Here is a 25,392-nt window from a genome sequence, read left to right as displayed (position 1 = left end):
CTTCTTTACTCATGATTATCATTTTCCTATAGAGACCATGCTAATAAGGATTTTAAACAAACAATGTTCTTGAGGACTTCAGGCTATGGATGACATGGTTGCTGATTTAAATTATAGACAATACAACATTGGTGAACATCTTGTGATGTATGCGAGATTCCCATAACACATTGTGTCCAATTCCTTTTACTTATAATTCAAACTATGTGTTCTTCTATAGGGGATAGGTGAAGGGTTAGAGTTAATGTCAGAGCATTCCATCTAGGTTGGAGACACAATGATAATCCAAGAGTGCCCAAGCTTTTTTCAATTTAGTTTTCAATTTATTTCAATCCATGTATTCTTATTCTCTCACTCCTCATTGCACACCATTTTCATAGTTTCTATCTAATTGAACACACTTATATTGAACCTTTTTTAATGAGCGTTGATCATGGGGCAGGTCCAGATTAACTAAATTATGAGATTTCTTGATTATAATGGGTAATATTACTTCTAAAAATTTTGTTGAGTGATGTGAAGTTTCAAGAGAAGAACAAGATGAAGAAATTTTCCCCTTTCAAGAATCATTTTAGAAGGAACATCATACCTGCTTCATGTCTCAATATCTCAATAATCTTATGTTATGTGTTTAGTAGGTTCTGTCTACAGAAGCAAGGGAAAGGAATAATGTGGGGTAGGTTTCTTTGACATATTGGAGTCTTAATGTCAACATCTTCAAAGATCCTAGATGGGGTCATGGACAAGAAACCTCTAGAGACGACCCACTGGTTGTTAGCCAATATGAAATTAACTATGTCAAAGGACTTCAAGAAATAGTTGACAAGTCTAACATACTCAAGGTCTCCACCCACTATAAACATTACACTTCTTATGATCTTGACAACTAGAAGGGGGTGGATCATTTTCACTTCAATGCTGAGGTGAATTATACCTTTTTAGCATTTCATCTTATAGCTCATTTTGACATTCTCCATTTTTTCATAGGTAGTTAAGTACTATGTCACTATAGCTTTAATAGATAAATTTCAAGAACATAAACTATTTTAATAAAAATTAATAGAGTTCAATTAATGAAACATGTACTAAGTTTAGTAAGAGCTTGTACTCAAAGGTTATCCCACAAGATTTGGAGGCTACCTATCGACCACCTTTCAAGAGTTGTGTTCAAGAAGTCTATGTCAATAGCATAATGTGCTCATATAATAGGGTTAATGGGGTTCTAACTTGTGTTGATGGGAATCTACTAAAAGGAATTGTTAGAGATTAATGAGGCCTAAATGGGTAAGTCAAGTTTTTGTCTTTGCATGTTAAAGAGATCAAATTTCCACAATCCATTGTATTACATTGATTTTACATTCAAAGATGGTAAAAAATGTTGAATGTTGTTATTATATTTTCCTAGACAAATACATAGTATCATATTTTGACTATGTGCAAGTATTCTATGAGGCAATCAAATACACTGACACCCCTAAAGATGTAGTTGTAGTGGCTCTAAAGGCTAGTAAGTTGAGAATTTATAGAAACTTAAGACAACAATCAAAAGATCATATTTATATTCAATTATTTTAGTTCCTATTAATCTTGGAATATTCTATAATGGTAGGGTCGGACTTAAACTTTGGAACATACCTTAGGAAATACACAAAGAATGCTATGAAAATAGGAAAAGTGGAGTGGTTTGTAATTGAGCAAGCACTTGTAAATAACTATGTGGTTTTGATGTGCCTTGGCTTCTTTAATGGTGATCCTCTAAACTAAGCCTAGAGAAAAATAGGTCCAAAGGATGTGTGTATTTCTAAGCATCAACAATTGACTTTCGATGCAGCTAGACAGGGCATTGTTTTGTTGAAGAATGATGGGTCATTACAAATGTTACCTTCCAAATTCAAGTCTTTGGCAATTATAGGTCCCCAGACAAATCCAACCAAGGTCATGATTGCTAACTATCTAAGTAAAGTTTCATAGCATACTATAACAACATTCAAATTGGATTTTTTAAATTTGCTACATTCTTTTGTTTGTGATCACATCATAGTGTCTTTTGAATTTGATAAAATCTAAGGTTCCTTTTAGGCTGTAGTGTAACCAATGCTTCAAAGTAGGAAATCCAAAGGAATCGATTTAAAATTCAAGAAAATACTTAAGTCAAAATGAGTCTTGTGAATCCACTGACAGAGGTAACCTTGTAATAAATAAAACAAAAAATTGCAATTATGGTCTAGTAGTAAGTGAGCAAAAAGATAGGTTTTGGCTAATAATTAAGAGAAAAAATACCCAAGGATGTTGCTATCATGTTGCAGATAATCATAATTTATGTTCCTCACTAATGATGGACCATGTTAGCTTAGACCATGAGTGAATATGCAGGACCAAATGAATTTATGAATAGAAACATGTGAGTGGCATTCCTATCATGTACCATATGAGCACAAGTGAAAGTCCTAGTTAACTCTATTGAAACTTCTAAATGATGACTACATGTGGAAAAAATTAGTGAAAATAATTGGTTATACATAGTATCTCTTAAGGTCACTGCCAAGAAATATACCAATTTAATGTATAAATCCCTTCTTACGTACGCATTCCACACTAAGTCATTTTATCATTCATCTTATATATTGTTCAAGTGAGGTATACAAGTGTAATCTCATCTGGATTAAAACCCATGACCTCCACTTTAGGGCTTATAAGATTTCTTAGGTTTGATGTGACACATCCCCAAGTGAAACTAGGGGAAAGCCTTGGGAAACTATATTGTTTCTTGTTATGAATGGATCTAAGTGTAAGTCATAGGTGGATAGCTTTAGTGTGAATGCCTTCTAATATTTTATAGATCAAATGAACTTAATCGATGAGAACACTTCCAAGGTAAAGGCTGGGATGAAACTTGTAATCAATACATGATGAAAACATCTGAAATGTGATAGCTAAGTTGTAGTCCCTCTTTTTCATTAAAAATGGGCCATTTTCTTTAGAAAATAACTGTATTAAATTTCTATGCTGATTTAAATATAGGAATTCTATGTAAATATACAACTCCTCTACAAGGCTTGAAGAAGTATACCAAGATCACTTACTAGCAAGGATGTGCAAATGTTGTTTGTAGTGATGGTGGGTTGATCAATGCATCAGTCCAAGCAATAGAAAATGTAGATACAATGATATTAGTTTTAGGACTATATCAATCAATAGAGGTAGAAGGTCTTGACAAGGTAGACTTTCTCTTGCTAGGCCAAGAACAAAATCTAGTCTCAAAAGTTGGAATTTATACCAATTGACTTATAATATTGGTCATAATGTTAGTAGGACCTATTGATATATCATACCTAGGTCAAGCTAGAGGAGATGAAATTGCCTAGACTATTTTTGGTGATTACAATCTAGGTATTTTTCAAGTCCATATTTCATCTACACATTTGGAGATGCAACTTAGCTTGTATGGTAGTCATACTTTGATTTTTGTTCCAAGTCACAACCTTGAATGCTAGTCTTTTAATAAAATTTAAAGACAATCAAACAAATCTTGAAGAATTCAATCTGAATTAAATTTCTATATAAACAGTCCTCTTAAGTAAGGAAATAATTTGATGTATGCTATGGGCTAGTTTGATTTAGAAGACACTAAAAGTTTACCCATTTCATCATAGTAAGTCCCTCAATATTACGAATTAAATTGAATGTAAGAAGGTGAATAACCTATTCTAATATTTTATAAATTAACTAACATTGCAGGTGATAGGCTACCTTCCACATGGTATCCTCATGAATATATCACAAATTTTAATATGAAAGACATGAATATGAGACCCAATATTAGTACAGGATATCCTAGTTGGACTTACATATTTTATACATGAGACACTATTTATAAGTTTGGATATGGATTGAGTTATACTAGTTTTGATGTTTTTCTCCTATTTGTACCAACAATTCTCTCAATGTCTCTAGACAAATTGCCACTTCTATCATGCTACCAAATTATCATGACTACTAGCGGCCTCAGAGCCCAGTTCAGTGGCCCCTTTTTCCATGAGGAAATTGAAGTTGAGACTTAAACTTTTAATTTGTTGTGCAAGTAAGAAATACGTGTGGTAAAATAGGAGGTCATATGGCCTTGCTTTTCTCCAAACAACCTTTCAATCTCCATAAAAGTGGTTATACCAAGAAAGAGCTTATTTCATTCAAAAGGGTGGATGTCAAGAAATCAAAATCTCAAAGAATTCAATTCGGGGTTGATGTTTGCAAGGATTTAAACATTATAGACAAAATAGGGAAGGGGGAATTTCTTATGGGTTTGCATACTCTATCATTTGGAGCCTCACATTAAGAAGATGATTATCTAAAACACCACATTATTTTGTAGTGATTAGTAGATGAATAGAGAGATCTATAATAATTACCCTGGTAAGCCAAAGAAACTAATCAGGTAACCTTTAATTGATATTTTTAATTGTTCATGCTTCAAATTAAATAATACTCATTTATACATTTGTAATGCCATTTCCAAACCTTAGTTAAAGTAAGAAGCTTGGCTTAGGCAAAAGCCTACAATGCAATGGTAACTTACGAGCCTCTCGTGTGGGAGGTCTTGGGTTCAAATCTGCCTTCACTTAACATATTATAATAATTAAGCTAGGCTTCAGTTGTTTACCAATCAAAAAAAAAAGAACAAGTAAGAAGCTTAGCTTTAATTATTTTTTGTGGGAATCATTAGCTAAAGGAGTGAACTTTGATAATCACCATAGCAACCCAAAGAAAATAATCACTTCATGCTTCATAGGGTATGTCATTGTCAGTGTCATCTAATTGATTTCCCAATTTAGTTTGATCTTGCATCTCTATTGTTATTTCCAATAATTAGTTAATGAAAGTACCATGGATTTAATTTTTATTTAAATTTTTTTTGGCTAAAATAAGTGAGCCATGATAATCACCTCAAAGAGAAAATAAAAATAATTAGCCCATCCTACATAGGAATATTTCATTGTTATTTTCTTCCAATGAATTAATTACCCATTCAACTTTCTTTCACATCTATAATGCCATTTCCAATTCTCTATTAAATTAAGAAGCTTGGCTTCATTTTGCATATTTCAAAAAAAATATGTATGACATTTGGAGTCTAGACAACATAAGATCCAAGTAAGATTTCCATTATATATTTATACATCACAATATACAATCTACTTTAATGACTTTCATACATGGCTACCATTATACATGAAAATGTACATTCATCACTAAACAGGAAAAACATTAGTAGCATGACTTCTACCCATCTTCCATAAGACTTGTGAGGTACCATATCTATATATACTTCATGTATGTTTCAACTTGATTAGGTAGGACATCCCTTATTACCCATGGAGGAATCTAAAATTTTACCAATGAATATATTCTTTGTATATCTTCTTAGCTATGATTTATATCTAAACTAGGATGCTTTCTACTATGATAAAAGTTTGTTTTGTAAGGATATATACCCTCACAAAACTTTGGAAGATATTTTTAAACAAAACACTCTTGTTATGATATTTACCTATGGTCTCAATTATGCCACATTGTGGCCTAGTAATTGCACCCTGGTCAAATTGCAAAAGAATTTAAATGACAACTTGTATAATGTTGAAAATAGATTGATACAAGTATGATAAATGTGGTGCAATAATTTTTTTTCCACTAATGTCAAACCTATTACTTTCTAGTAATATAATTGCTTATGTGATTCAAGTGCTATCATTTGTTTGATGGAGACAATTTGATCAAATGAGGTAACAATAGCACCTAGAGGAAAGGTTGAGTTATGATATAGAGAATGAGTGCAAGGATCACATAAGACAATGATATTTAAGTGAATTAATAACCAATTTAAGGTTGAAAAGGATGGTTACACTAATTAAGTTCAAAAGAACAAGTTAAACAAAGTTTTCCTGCCAAGCTTAAACATTCTGTAAAGTAGGTGCTGAGAAAAGCTAGTGCAAGCCAAGAAGAAAATCAACTAGAGCTAAGAAAAGTCAATTTTAGTGTAAGATAAGTGAAATAGTGTAAAATGAGTAAAGTTTAGTTGATGTAGAGTACCAATAAACTTTAGCTCATGTTGAGTGATTTAATAGAGGATGCTGAGAAATGTAGTATATGTTAAAAAACAAAAGCCATTTAATGTTGAGTGTCAACATTATGAGAAGGATTGAGAACTCGATGAATTTGAGCCAACAAGCTTGATTTCTTGGATTGTGTGAACCATGCGGAAGATATGATTGATCAGATTGTGGTATAGAATTCATGTTAAAGCATTTTGAGGTGAATTCAAAGAGGATTGAAGGATAAGTTTCTAGAAGGGAATGAAATGAGATGTTGGGTAGATTCATTGAATCTTACCTAATCTTAATTAACCCTAAAATGGAGGATGAAGGATGAATAGAAAAAGATCTTAATTTTCTATTTATAGAGATGGCTAGATAAAAGTAAAGGTTTTCATGTACAAGAACCTAAGGAAGACAAGGAGTCTAGGGTATTGCTTGATTCAGTCACCTAAGAGAAGAGACTACATTGGCTAGTAAAGAAAGAAGGTTTAAGGGTATGGACACTTGAAGGGTGAACAAGCTATAAAAGCTAAAGTGTGTGAATTCCAAGAAGAATGGAGGACTCAAACAAAGATTTTTAATCTACAAGTGTGCTGTAAGTTGTTATCAAATCATGTCTTACTATTATTTTCTAATCATTGTATCAATCTAGGGTAAATCCTTTGGATTAAGGTTGACCTAAAAATCACTTGGAAATCCTTTAATTGGGTGACATTCCAAGTGAATTATCTAAAGTTCTCTAACAAGGCTCACTCCTAATAGAGTGATTGAAATCCTTTAACCAGGTCACATTTAACAATGTGCATTATAACCTTTAATAGGGTTGGTCTTTCACAAGGCTTCACTTTAGAATAATGAGAATGAGTAGCATGTTATCATTGGGTTTTCTCATATAAAGTTTCCACATTAAATCATTGTGTCAAACATGGTATTAAATCAATTATGTTTTATGTTTATATTTCTGCAAAGTTTATTGGACAACAACCTAAAAGTTTAAGTGATTTCATAATCTAATGGATGCATGCATGATAAAAATGTTTTATGGATATGGGTTCACTAAGTTGTGAAAATTTAAATTGTACATCTAGAACTTGGATAACTAATTCACACCCCCCTCTCTTAGTTATTGTAAATGATTCCAACAATTGGTATCATAGCCATCTTCTTAAGAGGACTAGTTTGAAGGTACTATAAGTAAAAAGATCAAGATATCAAAAAAGAAAGGCACCCAAGCCTAATAGAGATAAATTTTCTACATGGAAAAGTATGATGAAGCTACACCTAGGAGGTCTTTAAGATCATGCACAGTCTACCATCATTGTTTAGCATGTTGATCCTATTGGAGTCTTAATTGCTAAAGATCTAAAAAGGAAGAAAGAACGGAAATAGGCAATGTTGGAGATTGTATATGCCCTAAGCTATACTGAGTTTGATGATGTCAAATGTTGTGGAAGTGAAAAGAAAATGTGGGATGGTCTACACACTATCTATAGAAGTGACATGAATGTTCTAAGAGCCAAAGCTAAAAGTCTTAGAGGTAAGTTCAATGACATGAGAATGCAAGAAGGTAAGAATATTTCTCAATATTGCTCTAGGTTAAAAGATGTTAATGTGCAATAAGAATAGATAATAGTATAATAGATGATGATGCTATACTAATACATTTTTTGAGAAAAAATCTACCCATCTATGCTATTAGAGTTTTTGCAATACAAGAACTGAGATGTATGTGAGGGAGTAATCTAAATCTTGAAGGTTTGGTAGGTAGGCTCAATTCTTTTGAGCTATCTAATTTTTATGATTAAATATCTATCAATGTTGAATCTACTTTCAAAGCTAAGCTATCATTGAAGGAACCTAACGAGAAGAGAAAGGAAAAGACAAAATATGTGTCCAGCGATAATGATACAGATGAGGAAGATGTAGATCAACTTGAAGCACTATTGGTGAAGAGATTTCATAGAAGTCAAGGAAAGTTCAAAGGTAACTTACCTATCATTTATTTCAATTGCAATGAGGTTGGTCATATTGCTTCTAGATGTCTAGAGAAGAAGAATTATAGAGGTGGTGACAAGTACAAAAGTAGAAGACATGAAGACAACAAAGGTTACAAAGCCAAAGGCAAGAACTCTTGCTACATTGTTCAAGACGAAACAAAATATGGATATAATGATCATGATGATGAAGTGGTGAATGTTGTGATGAAGGATGAATATAATGAGGATGAGGAAATTGCACTAGTTTCTTGTGTGAACAAAAATGATAGATGGATCATTGACAGTAGGTGTTCACATCACATGAATATAGATAAAATCAAGTTTATTACCTTGAATTATTATAATGGAAATAGTGTAAGTTTTTTTAATGATGCGTCATATCTAATAAAAAGAAAAGGTTCTATAAAGTTCACAAAAAAGATTTTATGTGACAATGCTTACTATGTTGAAGGACTTAACTATAATTTGTTGTGTGTTTCACAACTAAATAATTAAGGTTGTAAGGTTGAGTTTGAAAACAAGATTTCTAAGATATATGATATTGATGAGAAACTGATTGGAAACAGTGATTAAACTAGAGGTAATCTATTCTTCCTTGGTATAGAGGATGCTACTTGTTTAATTGTAGAATTTGATGCAAGAGGTTATGTCATATTGATTTTCATAACTTGGTTAGTATCAATAACATGAAAAGATTCAGAGGTTTGTCTAAGTTGAAGAAGCTTGATAATATAATTTGAAAACAATGTGAGTTAGGTAAAATGACCAAGTCAAGTTTTAAGAGTAAGAGACATACCTATAAAGAAATATTAGATATTTTTCATACTAACATGTGTTGATTAATTGAAGTGCAAAGCTACAAAAGGGAAAAGTACATTATGCTACATGTTGATAATTACTCTAGAATGATGACTATTATGTTTTTGAAATAGAAATATGATGCTTTCCAAATGTTTAAGTGGTACTTAGTAAGAGTTGAGAAAGAAATAGGTAAAGGAATAAAATGTTTGAGATCTAATAGAGGAGGATAATTTACATCGAATAAGTTTGAGATCTAATAGAGGAGGATAATTTACATCGAATAAGTTTGAGATGTTTTGTAATGATAGAGGAATCAAAAGACAAACATCTGCTCTTAGGACCACTCCAAAAAATGGAATTTCTAAAAGGAGGAATAGATCTATAGTGGATTGTACTAGGAGACTCATGATGGAGAAAAATGTTTCTTTGAAATACTGGAGAGAAGTTGTAATTACAACTATCTATACCTTGAACCATGTGCAAGTCAAGAAAGGTACTCATTAAACACCTTTTGAACTATGGTATGGATACTCAACCAATGTAAAATATTTTAAGATATTTGGAAGTAAGTGTTATATTCTCAAGGATTTCATGAATGGTAAAGTAGATGCAAAAAGTGAAGAAGGTATATTCCTTGGTTACTCCAAAGTTGTGGAAAGTGAAAATGTGAAATTTGATGAATATATAGAAGTATATGAGGTTGAACCAATGAAGGACCCAAAAGAATCAAAATCATTTTTATTCTTTTATGAAGGTATTCCTACTAATAAAGATGTTTTAAATCAAGTTGCCAACCAATAACAATTTTTAGTGACTCTAGAGTCACATACTTTGAATGTCAAGTTGCATTCAAGAACTGAGCTACATTTAGGTGTCCAGTTATAGAATGAAGTTGACAACCATTCTAATTTTGAGATTAGTGTACATGAAAGAGATGTTGAACTAATTGATAGAGATGTACATAGTCATTCATAAGTTGAATAACCAAATGAAGAAAATAGAGCAAAACCTAAATTATCGAAGTATGTCAAGAGACATTACTCTTCTACACAAATCATTAGAGACAAAGATGCTAGACCAATGATAGGAACAAGTTAAGAAATGATACATGTTTTCTAAGCATGAAAGAACCCAAAATAGTGAAAGATGCCTTAGTGGATTCGGACTAGAGTAAATCCATGAAAGAAGAGATTGAAAAAATTGAGAAAAATAAGACATGGACTCTAGTTCCTAGACTAGAAGATAAAAATGTGATTGGTAGCAAGTGGGGTATACATAAACAAGTGAGATGAAAATGGTGATGTCAAAAGGAACAAGGAAATATTTGTTTGTAAAGGATATGCACGAGAAGAAGAGATTAACTATGGAGAAACATTCACTTCTATTGAGAGACTAGGAGTAAGAGCTTTACTTTCTCACCCTACTTACAAAGCTTTCAAAGTTTATCAAATGGATGTTAAGTCTACATTTTAAAATAGTATATTAGATGAAGAGGTTTATATAGAACAACTAGAAGGATTTGTTGAGGTTGACAACAAAAAGATGGTATGTAGACTGCATAAAGATCTATACGGTTTGAAGCAAGCACCAAGAGCATGGTATGAAAGGATTCATACTTCTCTTGTGAAGGTTGGATTTGAAAGTACTAATGATAGCAATAATATGTACTTGAAGATAGAGAAAGAAAAAGGTATTTTATTATCTAAAATTTTTGTTGATGATATCATATTTGGAGGTCAAGATACTTTATGCAAGGCTTTTGCAAATGAAATGATGAAAGAATTTGAGATGTCTATGTTTGAAGAAATCAAGTTCTTTGTAGGTTTGCAAATACATCAGATGAAATATGGTATATACATCACTCAGTCAAAGTATGTTTAGGAGATATTGAATTTTTTTGGATTGGAGGATTCCAAGCCAATAAGTACACCTATGGTAACATGGCATAAATTATCAAAGAATGATGATTCAACTGAGCTGTATCAAACATTATATAGGTATATGATTGGTAAATTACAATGTGTAGTACATAGTAGACTTGATATTGCTTTATCTATAAGGATGGGTGCAAGATTCTCTACTAATCCTAGGGAGAATCATTTGATGGATGTTAAGAGAATAATGAGATATTTGAAAGGAATAAAGGACTATGGTCTATACTACAAGAAAAATGAGAAATTTGAATTGAGATCCTACACTGAAGCTAACTAGGCTTGAAATATTGATGAAAGAAAGAGCACCAATGGAGGAGAATTTTTCTTAGGCAAAAGGTTAGTTGCATGGACTAGCAAGAAACAAACCTATATTTCTCAATCTACTCTTGAAATTGAATATGTTGTTACTACAGTAAATTGTACAAACATTGTATGGATCAAATAGGTACTCAAAGGTATAACAAACGAAATCATTGAATTTGTGATACTTTATTGTGATAATAAAAGTGTTATAAATATATCAAAAAATCCTTTGGTGCATACAAAGATCGAGCACATTGCAATCAAGTATCATTATTTGAGAGAATTAGTTCAATATAAAGAGGTAATGATTGAATATGTTAACACAAAAGAGAAAGTAGATGATATCTTCACAAAAGCATTACTTAAGGATGCTCATGGGTATCTAAGAGATAATCTAGGGGTGATACTACTATAAAAGGATATCTAAGAAGATTGAGGAATTCCCTATATCAAACAAGTTGATTGACATATGTTACACTTTGATGTAGTGGATCTTACTTTAGGAACTGCTTAAAGTAATCAAACAGCTAGAGCTACAAATTAGTCACAAGCAAGGTGACATAGGGAGTAATTGAAAATATTCATATCTTCGTATGAAGATGACAAGTTTTTGACTTTTTTGTCTAATAGGGAGAAATCTAAGTTCAAGGAGATAGAGTACCAAGGAAGAAAGACGTAAAGAGGAAGAAATCCAAATAGAGGATACATATAGAAGAATAATGGAATATCTACTTAGAGGGAGAAAGTGTACTTGTTGATTACATATACCTAGTAAGAGGGAGATAATGTTGAGGGAGATATAAGAAGTGATCAATAGGGAGTGATAAGGATGAGTTGATTGATTATATGTTGATTAGAGGATTATTTTGTAACCTGTTTAGAAGATGAAAGTTTCTAATAGAGGGAGATATTTCAATATAATGAATTATTTTCTTTCTAGTATTTTTTTGGTCATACTGATTAAGTCTAGTTAGTTTGGTTTGTTATTAATGCCAAAGAGGTAGATTGTTGAAAACAGATTGATACAAGTATGATAAATGTGTTTCAATAATTATTTTGTCACTAATGTCAAACTATCTACTTGCTAGTAAGACAATTGCTTATATTATTTGAGGACTATCATTTTTTGATTGATGAAGAGGATTTGATGAAACGAGGTAACAATAACACCTAGAGGAAATATTGAGTTATGATATGGAAAAGGAGTACAAGGATCAAATAAGATAGTGATATTATAGTACATTGATAATCTACTTAATGTTTCAAAGGATGGTTAAAGTGATTAATTTTAAAATATTAAGTAAATGAAGTTTGTCTACCAAGCTTAAACATTCTGCATAGTAGGTTCCAAGAAAAGTCAATTTTAGTATAACCCAACTGAAATAGCATAAACTAAGTGAAGTTTAGTAGATGGCTAGCACTAGTAAACTTTAGTTCATGTCAAGTGATTTGATAGAGGATGTCGAGCAATATAGTATGTGTTGAACATCAAAAGCTAGTTAATGATGAGTGTTAGAATTATGAGAAATATTGATAATTTAATGAATATGAGCTGACAAGTTTGATTTATTGGTGTGTTAACCATGTGGAAGATAAGGTTGATGAGTTGGTGGCATAGAATTCATGGTGAACCATTTTGAGGAAAATTCAAAGAGGATTGATGGAGAATTTTCTAGAAGGGAATGAAATGAGATGATGGGTAGATTCATTGAATCCTACCTAATCTGACCTAACCCTAAAATGGATGATGGAGGATGACTGGAAAAATATCTTAATTCTTTATCTATAGAGATGGCTCATCATATGTAAAGGTTCTTATGTGTGAGAACCTAAGGAAGAAAAGAAGTTTATGGTATTGCTTCATTTATTAACCTAAGAGAAGATACAACATTGGCTAGCAAAGAAATAAGGCTTAAGGGTATGGATGATTGAAGAGTGAAAAAGATATTAGAGTTGAAGTGTGTGAAAGCCAAGCAGAATGGAGGAATGAAACAAAGATTTATAATCTACAAGTGTGTTGTAAGTTATTATTAGGTCAAGTCTTACTATTACTCTATAATAATTTTTTCAGTCTAAGGTAAATCCTTTGGATTAAGGTTGACCTAACATCCATTTGTAAAATCTTTAACTAGGTGACATTCCAAGTGAATGATTTAAAGTCCTCTAACAATGCTCACTCCTAACATGGTGATTGAAATCCTTTAACTAGGTCACATTTAATAGTGTGCATTGTAACCTTTAACAAGGTTGGCCTTTCATAAGGCATCACTTCAAAAGAATGAGAATGAGAAGCATGTTACTGGTGATTTTCTCCAAATTGGATTTCCATGTTAAATTATTGTGTCAAATGTGTTATTGAATCTATTATGTTTAATGTTTACATTTCTATAAAGTTGATTTGACAAAAACCTACAAGTTTAAGTGATTGCATAATATAATGGATGCATGCATGATAAAAATGCTTTATGGGTATGGGTTCACTAAGATGTGAAAATTTTTAATTGTACATCTAGACCTTGGATAACTAGTTCACCCTCCTCTCAGTTATTCTAAAGAATTCAAACATAAAATTCTTGACCTTGAATTTAAAAGGATTAAAAAATTCTAATTGTTCAAGAAACCTATGTAAATATAGCTAGACATGTTCTAAATATGCATTCTCTTATGCCAATCTCTGTTCAAATGAAGGGACATCTGTTTTAAGCATTTGGTTAAAGACCATTAGACAAAACTCATCATATTAAATAAGTAGAAAAAAATCACATACAAGAAACTTATGCAACTTAGATTTAGTACAAGTTTGACCACTTCCTATTTGGGGGTCATTGTCAAACCCAAGATTCATGTGAGGAATGATTAGGAGATAGTTAGCATATCTTATATATAAAATTCTAATATTTCTTTTGCTTCCACCTTATTCTTATAATTCATAGTTTTGTATCAATATTTGGTTAATTAAAACTTGAGTACACATCCCATCTAATGATATTTCATGCCTATATTCCATATCTTATAAACTTTTATAGCTCGATTTGTAATAGAATAGAGTATTCTTGGAATATTCCTAGAACATAGTGAAACAAGTGCACCTACATTCTTATTGTAAAAATGTATTTTGAAATCAAAATTTGGACACTTAAGTAGAAATGTAGATAGTATCTCCAACTTAAAACTTCTATGGGGTCCATATATGCCTATATGAAAAAAAACTTAACAGTAATTTGAATCATCTAAGTGAACAATCTAAAATCATTTCCTCAAGCTTGTGAAATCTTATTCTTCTATTGAGCCACTCTCTTTTTGCACTCTAATGACAAGTTAAAAATATTATGTAGCTTGCTCAGCCCTAGATAGAATAATGAGAACCATAGTTCCCAATAAACATATTTCCACACAACCATACTCATCTTCATTAATTCAACAAGTTAAAATATAAATTAATGCAAATAAAATAACACCATGTACATATGAAATGCACCAACAAGAATGATCAAGGAAAACCTTGTTTATGATAGTCAAGGAACTTCAAAACCATTGTATTACTCTGAGAGTCTAATGAAATTTTCAGATTTCTTTCTATAGTATCATCCTAAATGTGACTTTCTATCTCGCTCATAGTTTTTTGTAGTGTTAATTATTTGATATATGATAGATTTTGGGTCTTATAATAGTTAACTTGCCAAAAGAATACATTCACCATGGCAAACAAAAAAATTGGCAACTTCAAAATTCACTTAAGTTCAATTAGAAATATCTTTATTTTGGAAACTCAATGAAGGCATGCACCTAATGAGTAGGTTCGGTGTATGAGTTTGATTTAAATGGTTTATTTTTTTCAAAATGGTATCTTCATGTAGAATAATCATGGTTGGTAACCCAATAGTCTAAAGAAATATTAAAATAACATATTTATTGTGTTGAACTGAAGTAAATACAATTCATAATATCAAAAAATTTTACATCTTCTTCTTCCTAACTCAAGTAAAAACTATGGTAGATGTAGAAATAGAGTATCTAGTGTCTAGGAGTCTATTGTGGCTCTGCCTCCTTGCTCAACATGATTGGTTGTGGCTTGACCTCCATCCTGTATGTTGATGATTTTTCTATAGTTGAATCTATGATCCAATTAAGGGAACTCTAACGAAAGTAAATCTTTGAATGTTCTAATTAGTCCATAAAATTTTGAGTGATATATAGTTCCTATTGAGTTTATTTTAGTAGGAGGTCTGAGAGAGAATTATTTTCAATAATCTATGAATACCTACTTGCAAACATCAAATTAAACTCATCAAGAAGAACGAGAAATAAAAAAGCATGTTTCTTGTTGATGGAGCTAAAAATAACAAGAGAAAATCTTAAATAATTTTAGGATATTAGCCTATAGAAAGGCATTAAAAATATCTAAATATTGTTTCTTTTCAACACGAGACATATTTACTTCTTCTAGTGGTTTTTTCAGGACTACATAAATTAGGTCTAGTTTTTATTGAATATTCATGTATTTTTAAATTTTTATTGTGTTTTCTTTTGTGTCACACTCTATTTTTATTAACCATTATTTTTGTTATATGTGTAATGCCAGCAAAACTAAAGAAACCAAGTAGAAGAGGTGCATGCTCATCTGAACAAAAAACTAAGCTTCTGAGTATTCCTTCTATATTGTATTCTTCAATAATTACAAAGTTTAGTACTTAGAGATTGCTAAGCATGTCATTGAAATTATAATCACCTAATCTTAGAGTGTCATTAAAGTTTCTATACTATATTATACCCAAGTAAAAGCCAAAAATAAATCATTTGAGTTAAATCTTTGCTTTGAAATTGCATAAACCTATTCATTAATTTATATCAATATCCAATTTAAATCTTTAAAAATGATATTTGTAATAGCTATCAGGTTTAGATCTCATGAAGATGATATTTGTTGATAGTTGAATAATAAGCTAAACTTATCGGTAGAACTAATATCAGAATAATACAGTTTTGGGCACATGCATTTGGCTTTTTAAGCTATTTGAATTTTCCCATATGATCCATTTTGAAGAGTTTGGTTCAAGGAATGTCTCTTGTTTATACATGTATATTATTTATTAACAAAAGCATAGTTATTGCAACTTTGACAATCTTTTGCATTGCTCTTTAAAGGGTACTAGCTTAATGGAAGAGCACCTACTTTACAAGTAGGAGGATGGTGGTCGATTCTATTGTGTTGTAATATGATTAAAATAATGATTAAATAAAGTACCAAATCAACTACAAAAATTATGAAATCAACTACCAAATAAACTACCAAATAAACTACCAAGAAACATTAATAATTTACCAAATCAATGACCAAATTAATGATTTAAATAGTGCAGTCATAAATTTGGTTGCTAGATTAATGACTAGAAATAAACTACCAATCATAACATGATCAAAATTTATCATATATCTATAGTTTTTAGCAGTTTATTTAGTGATATATTATTGTTATTGTACTAGTGATACCTTAGTCACTTTAGTGTCAAATTCTTTATCAACTTGTAGACTAGCATAAGATTGATTATTCTTAAATGACTTAGTTTTGCAATTACTCATAACATGACCAAAGAAATTACATTTGTAACATCTTAGACCATTCATTTTGAGAAAGGAATAACCAAAATGAAACATTGAATACCTGTTTGACATGTATCCACAATTACTCATTCTATGTCCATATTGATGAGACATGAAGCAATACCCATCAAATAAAGAAGTGAACTCATTTGAGTGTATTTTAATCATGAATTTAGTGCTTGATATAATCTAATTTTTATCATTAAAAATATGATTAAAATTTGCATTTTTAGTTTCATTTGAAGTGGCAGTATTCTGATTTGTAACCTTACTTTCAGATTTAAATCTCTCAAATAAAGATTTATCTTTCTTATCACTAGAGCATTGTCCAAGTTCAAAACCAATTCCTATTCGATCAGTAGTTCTTTGTTTCCCTAACATATCATCCAGAGTGGTGTTCTCATATTTTTCTAACTTTCTTCTCAATGACACTACTTCATTCATTAACCTTGTACATTCTTGATCTTTAGAGCTTAACTCTTACTTAGTGACAAAGACGATTCTCTTTTGTTCCTCAACTTGTCATTTCAATTCTACAACTTGTTAATTTAAGTCCTTCGTTTCTTTTTCAAAGTTCTCTTTTTATTTTAAGAATTTATTTTCTTGAAAACTTAAATTCTTTTTTAATTCCTTGATCTTTTTAAGTGGATAAAGAAATTCAAATTCTAAAGCAGCTTGAATAAGTTCAACATCATCATTGCTATCTAATTCTTGACAAGTATATTCTATAGCCATGAATGAAATTTCATTTTCATCACATTCAAAAGTACTAGATTCACTATCTGATACACCAGAAATCAAACTCTTCTTCTTCTAAAAGAACTTCTTTTTGTTATAGAATTACTTTCTACTTTATTTCTCTTTCTCGTGATCTACTTCATCATGACTATTATAAGTACATTTAGATGTAAAGTGTCCTATTTTACTACAATTAAAGAATTTGAAAGGAAGTTTACCTTTGTATTTACCTGCTCCTTTCCTTAATTTCCTTGATAAATTTTCTCTAAGAACATCAAGGTCTTATAATTCTGAAGAGACTTGCTTGACTTTCTTTTTCACCTTTAATGTAGTTTCTTTGTTTGTGGATATTTTCTTACCAATCTTTCTCATTTCATAAGCTACAAGTGCTCCATGAATATCTTCCATTGTATACTTGCTAAGATCTCTAATTTCTTCTATAGAACATATCTTAGGATCAATTTTTTTACCAAGTCCTCTTGTGTCATTCATAGTTTCATCTATCTTAAGGAGATAGTCTTCTACCTTTTCACCATTACCCATCTTAAGGTCTTCAAATTTATCTTTACAATGTTGTATCTTGGCTTCTTTAACTCTATTATTACCATGATACATGGTTTTCAATTTGTCCCATACTTCTTTAGAAGAACTACAATGCATTACCTTGACAAAAATATGTTTAGATAAACTGTTAAGTTTAGAAAATTTAGCTTTCATATCAATTCCATACTTCCTCTTTTCGTCAAGATATGTACATAAACTATTAGGAACTTTATAACCATTAACAACTGAAGCCTAAAAATCAGCATTAAAAGATTGTTAGCATTGCTTTAGAATAACATTGGGGGTGGGGGCAGAATCAGTTATTCAAAGAAAAAATGTCCTAATAAAATTTTTTCATGAAGTAAAGTGAGCCTGTTAAACTATTCATTCATCCAAGCTTAAAATTTCCTACGTAGCAAGTTACTCAAAATCAACATGCAAGAAAAACACATGAAGAATCAACACATAACACAACAATTTACATGGAATCCCAGTTTGGGAAAAACCACTAGTAACATGCTACTCAATTCTCACTCTTCTAAACTGATGCCCTATGAAAGGCCTTCCCTGTTAAAAGATACAACACACTATTAAATGTGACCTGGTTAAAGGATTTAACCACCCTATTAGAAGTGGGGCTAGTTAGGGGACTTTAGAACATTCACTCTAAATGCCACCCTATTAAAGGATTTTCAAATGGTTGTTAAACCAACCTAAGTCCATATGATTTTACCCTAACTGATACAATTGTTAGAGAGTAACAATAAGGACTTTTCACCTGATACAACTCACAACTTATCTTGCCAATTTCAACTTTTTGTTAAGCTCTTCATAATTTGCTTGGATTTTAGTCTCTATAGCTCTAACAACTTGTTCTCCTTTTAAGCTTCATATCCTTGAGTCTCCATGCTTGATATACTAGTGCAATCTCCCCTCTTTGACCACTTGTCATAGTAGAGTCTTTGTGCTCTATCTTCCATTTTCTCAATGCCTTCTCCTTTATACCCTTCAACAACTTTACAATTTGGCACACCAACAACTCTTTCTTCTTGGCCTGTGACTTCCTAAATACAAGTTTAGAATTTCTTTTGTCACTCAATTATTCCCTTTTTTTATTTTAGTTTGAATGGATTAGGTAGGACTCAATGAATCTAACCCATATCTTGTTCTTTCTAGAAACATCATGAATAATCCTCCCAAATTCACCTAAAAATGGTTTATCTTTTATGTGACTCAAACTCATCATCCTTATCCTCCACTTGGTTCAAAAAATTAAAGGTAACACCCTTGTCAACTTAGATTTGGTGAATCTTTGACTTTTCAAATAATGTAGTAGCTTGGGACTATTAAAATTCTATTGCTCGACACATACTATGTTATTCAACACCAACTACATTTTACTGATTCCTTGCACCTACTGTGGATTGACTCAGAATCAACTAAGTATTATGATGCTCGGCACCTATTTTTTTGTTCGGCACCTAAACTTGCTCGACTCCATTTGTATCACTCGACACACACTAGATTTTTTATTTTCTCGGCACTAACTAAAAATTTGCTCATCATGAACTTGCTTGCTCAACACTCACTAATGAGCTTAGTTTTGTAGACAGCCTTGTTACAACTTATTCCTCCAGTGTTTTTACATGTGGCCAACATTTGTAATCTTGAAATATACTATCACTACATCATTTTACCATTGTCTTAACTGATCCTTGCACTTCGTTACAAAACCATAACTCAACCTTTCCCTTAGGTACTTTTGTTACATCTTGTTCACTAAATCCTCTTCATCAATCAACCAAGTTATAGTACTTGGATCTTACAAGCAATTGTCATTCTAGCAAAAAGTAGGTTTGACATCAATGACAAAATGATGATTGAAAACAATCTCTATCAAAAATCTTCCTTCTTTGCAACAATATCCCTCTTTGATATTACTATTTTTCAATTAGATTTCCAACAATCTCCCTCTTTGGCATTGATTGCAAACCAAACTGATCAATCAAGTTATCAAAATGCTAACTAGGTTAAAATAGTAAATCAAATGCCAAAAAGAAAAAATTGTTACCATATGTTTTCACTTCTCCCTCTCTCATCTAATATCCTAATTACTTTACTTCTACCTCTCCCTCTTAGCTATTGTTTCCTTTTTCTTTCCTTTCTCTATGGCTTACCATTGTTCACTTTGATCTTGTAGTGCTCTTGACTCCCTCTTACATTATTTCAACCTCTACATGCATTGACCATTTTTTTTTGCCATTTTGGTATTAGCTGCTTTTCCCTCTATCCATTCGATCTTGTAGATTTGATCACTTTCTTGCTACTTCTCCCTCTATCAAATTAAATGTTGTTGATCAATTCCTTGCTACTTCTCCCTCTTTGACAACAATGCCAATGACATACTATTTCAACACCTTAACATGCAAGTGTAGCATTGTAGGTACTACAATTTCTCCCTCTGTCACCTTGCTTTGTGACTGATTCATAACTTCAACACTTTGATTAATTCAGGAAAAAATTCTATAGCAAGTGTCCTCTGGATCAATTCACAACATTTCAATAATCAACTCATTTGATGCAGGGCAATCATTGTTGTTACTTAAGTAGCCTTGGCTAGGGGCATCACCCCTAATTTACCTCTAAGATACTCAAATGCAACTTAGGTAATGCTATTGTCAAGATGTTAGCAATTTGTTTTTTTGAACTAACATATTCCATTCTCCCTTGCTTGTCTTCCACCAATTCTTTTACATAGTGATACTTAATTGCAATATTATTTGTTTTGGCATGCACCATAGGATTCTTTGATATGTTGATGGTACTTGTGTTATCACGATAGAGTATCATAGGTTCAGTTACCTCTTCCTTTATACCTTGCAACAAATGTTTGATCCATACAATATTGGTGTAGTTAATACTAGCAACAACATACTCAACTTTTGCTATAGACTGTGAGGTACAACTTTTCTTTTTGCTAGTCCAAGTAACCAATATTTTTCCTAGGAAAAGTGATCCTCCACTAGTGCTTTATCTATAATCAATATTACCTCCCCAATCTACATTATTGTAGGATTTCAACTCAAACTTTTCACTCCTTTTGTAATACAAGCCAAAGTCATATGTTCCTTTTAATTAACTAAATATTATTTTTACTTCCATCAAAATATTTTCTCTTGGATTTGTAGAAACTCTTGCTACTATTCCAATTGCTAATGCAATGTCTGGTCTACTATGCACAACATACTACAACTTTCTAGTCATTGATTTATACAATGTCTGATTTTCTTCAGCTGACTCATCATTCTTGGATAACTTATGTCATGTTGCCATTGGTGTATTGGCTGGTTTTGAAACTTCTAAGCCTAATGTTTTGAGTATCTCCTAGATATATTTTTTTTGGCTCACAAATATACCATGCTTTAGTTGATGTACTTTCAATCCAACAAAGAATTTCATTTCTCCAAATATTGACATCTCAAACTGATCTTTCATCTGATCAGAAAAATCTTTGAATAGGACATCTTTTCCTCCAAATATTATGTCATCAACAAGGATCTAAAATATTAGAATTTCTTTACATTTTTCTACCTTGATATATAGTTTTTTATTGTTATCTGTTCTCTCAAATCCTATCTTCAAAAGATAATTGTGTTGTCTCTCATACCATGCTCTAGGTGCATGCTTCAAACCATAGAGTACTTTGTGCAGTTCCCAAACCATATCCTTGTTGTTATCATCAACAAATCCCTCTGGTTGTTGTATGTAGACTTCCTCTTCTAGTATGCCACTTAGAAAAGAAGACTTTACATCCATTTGGTAGAATTTGAAACCTTTGTAAGTAGCATATGTAAGTAGTGTTCTCACTCCTTCCATTCTTGCAATAGGGGAAAATGTTTCCCCATAGTCTAGTCCTTCTTCTTGTGCATAACCTTTGCATACTAATCTAGCCTTATTTCTTGTGATCTCACCATTCTCATCAAGCTTATTCCTAAACACATATTTCGTACCAATCACATTCTTATCAGCTATTCTTGGAACTAAGGTCCAAGTTCTATTCTTCCTTATCTGATCTTTTTCTTCTTCCATAGCTTTGTTCCAGTCATCATCTTCCAGTGCATCTCTTAATATTTTAGGTTCAATCTTTCTCATCAAACATGATTCATTTCTTATTCTATTCCTTGTCATTGGTTTAGCTTCCTTGTCACCAATGATTTTTTTGTAGGGTGATGTATTCTCACATACTTGGATAGTCTTGGTTTTGTACTTCATTCCATGTTTGATCTTTCAACTTTAGAGTCACTGCGCACATCTCTTTCATGTGTATTAACTTTAGAGTAAAAATGTGCATTATTCTCATTCTATAATTTGGCTTTTGAATGCAGCTCAACATTCACTAACTATGACTTGACTAATACTGAAACTTGTTGCTAAATCTAAATTTGATTACTAATTTCTTCTTCAATAGGCATTCCTTCATAGAAATAAACAAAGGATCCATACTCTTCTAGTTTCTTAATTTCATCAACCTGAGCTTTTGCATGGTCATCAAAACTTCCATTTGCACTCTCCATAATCTTTTAAGTCTTAGTACTCAAACACTTATATGCTTTGCTTCTAGTGGAGTATCCAAGGAATATGCCTTCATCATTCTTTGAATCAAACATTCCATTTCTAGTCTCCTTAAAAATATAACATTCACAACCAAATACTTTAAAATGTTTTACATTAGGTGAGTGGTCATACCATAATTCAAAAGGTGTTGCATTTGTACCTTTCTTGACTTGAACTTGATTTAGGGTGTAGACTATAGTATGAATAAATTCTCTCCAATACTTTAGTACAACATTCTTGTCCATCATTAATGTTCTAGCACAATCTATCAATGATCTACTCCTCCTGTTTGCAATGCCATTATGAGGTGGAGTTCTTGGTGTTGATGTTTGTCTTTTGATTCCTTTAACATTGCAAAATGTCTCAAACTCTTGTGATGTGAACTCTCCTCCTTTGTCTGATTTTAGACACTTCAAACTCTTTCCTGTTTCTTTCTCAACCCTGGCCAAAGACCACTTAAACATTTGAAACACATCAATTTTTTGTTTTAGGAACCTGGCAGTCATCATCTTAGTGTAGTCACTTACAAACAACATTATGTATATGTCTCCTTGGTAGCTTTGAACTTCTATTGGGCCACATAGATCTGTATAGACTAGCTCTAATACTTTGTTTGAGGTGTAGGTTTTTCTTTTGAAACTTGACTTTGTCATCTTTCCTAGTTGACATTACTTGCACATTGTATGTTTAGGCTTCAGTTTTTGCAAATCACTAACTTTATTCAAATTGCTGATGCTAATTAGATTATCAAAGTTAACATGACACATCCTTTTATGCCATAACCACACATCATCAAGTTTTACAATGAGATAGGTTGCATCTTCCATATCTAGGTAAAAAAATTACTCCTAGTTTGTTCACCTTTTCCTATCATGTTTCCATCAGTGTCATAGATTTTGGTAGTTTTGTTTCCAAATTCTACATTGCAACCTACATTATCTAACTATGATACACTGAAAAAATTGTAGTTCAATCCTTCAAGATGGTATGCATTATCACATGAGATTTTATCTATAAGTTTAATAGAACCTTTTCCTTTGGTTTGGCATGGAGAATCATTTTCAAATCTAACACTATTTCCATCATATTAAGTAAAGGTAATAAACTTACTTTTGTCTCCTATCATATGATGTGAGCATCCACTGTTTATGATCCATTTGTCATTTTTGTTCACACAGGTTACTAGTTTTGTTGCCTCTTCTTCATTTGATTCATCCTTCATGGCTACATAGACTACCTCATCATTATTATCATCAGAATCATCTTCTTGAACAATGTAGCACATTTTTCCTTTGTCCTTGTAATCTCTACTATTATCTTCTCTTTTATTTTTGTACTTGTTTCCTTCTTTGTAGCTCTTCTTCTAGGTGTGTCTTGTAGCAATATGTCCTATTTCATTGCAATTAAAACATATGATATGCAACTTACCTTTGAATTTACCTTTTCCTCTATGAAATCTTATCGCAAGTAATGCTTCCAATTGTACCACATCTTCTTGATTTGTTTTGTTGTCATTGGATACATACTTTGTCTTTTTCTTCTTCTTCTGTGGTTTCACCTCCTCAGTGTCTTTTAATGTAATCTTGGCCTTGAAAGTAGATTCAAAATTCTTAGGTCTATAGTTATCAAAGTTGGACAATTCAAATGCAGTAAGTCTTCCTACTATCCCTTCAAAGGTTAGTGTGTTTTTTGGTACACATCTTAATTCCTAGATAGTGAAAACTCTAATAGCATAGATGGGGAGCAAAGTTCTTAAGAATTTTCTATTAACAATGTCATCTTCTATATGACCACTAAAAATTCTTATTTCACCTACTACTTCTTTCATTCTAGAGACATATCGAGCAACATTCTCACCTTCCTCCATTTTCATGTCATCAAACTTTCCTCTGAGGCTTTCTCCTTTTTCTCTTTGAACATTCTTAACTCCTCCATAAATATTAGTCAAGGCTTTCCACACTTGGAATGCAGAGTTACATCTCTTGATATCATCAAATTCAACATAATTGAGGGCATAGGCAATCTTCAGCATTGCTTGGTTGTGCTCCTTCCTTTTCTTCATATCTTATATAGTGGGTATAGCTAGATCACCATTTTCCACTTCAATTGAGGTTTGTACATGATGACTTATTGATCCAAGATGTACCTTCATTAGACATCTCCATGTAGTGAAGTTATCTCTGTTGAACTTAGAAACTTCTCTCTTTGACATCTTGATCTTCTTGCTTCTAGTACCTTGAAACTAATTCAGCAAATGGCTCTGATATTGATTGTTAGAAATTCTTCAGAATAACTAAGAGGGGGGGTGAATTAGTTATTCAAGGTCTAAATATCCTAATAAAAAAAATTCAACTAAAGTGAGCCCATTAAACTATTCATTTATCCAAGTTTAAACTTTCCTACTTAGAAAGTTACTAAAAACAAACATGCAAGAATAATGCATGAAGAATCAACACATAACGAAGTGATTTATGTGGAAACCCAATTTGGGAAAAACCACTAGTAACATGCTACTCAATTCTCACTCTTCTAAAGTGATGCTCTGTGAATAGCCTGCCCTGTTAAAGGTTACAACAAACTGTTAAATGTGACTTGCTTATAGGATTTAACCACCCTATAAGAAGTGGGCTTAGTTAGAGGACTTTTGAACATTCACTTGGAATGCCACCCTGTTCAAGGATTTACAAATGGCTATTAAATCAACCTAAGTCCATAGGATTTTACCCTAACTAATATAATTGTTAGAGAGTAATAATAAGGGCTTTTGACCTG

At 31.8% G+C, this 25,392-nt stretch overlaps 1 pseudogene; it reads left to right on the top strand.

Moving 5' to 3' along the window:
* The first annotated feature begins 433 nt into the window (after positions 1 to 433).
* LOC149546812 (putative beta-D-xylosidase 5) lies at positions 434 to 4,369 on the top strand (annotated as a pseudogene).
* The last annotated feature ends 21,023 nt before the right edge of the window (positions 4,370 to 25,392 follow it).

Source organism: Cupressus sempervirens, chromosome 7, assembly GCF_028749045.1.
Source record: "Cupressus sempervirens isolate cs-2001-9-10 chromosome 7, ASM2874904v1, whole genome shotgun sequence".
Lineage (NCBI taxonomy): Eukaryota > Viridiplantae > Streptophyta > Pinopsida > Cupressales > Cupressaceae > Cupressus > Cupressus sempervirens.
The sequence above is the reverse complement of the archived record's forward strand: the minus strand, read 5'-3'. Positions and strand labels throughout refer to the sequence as shown.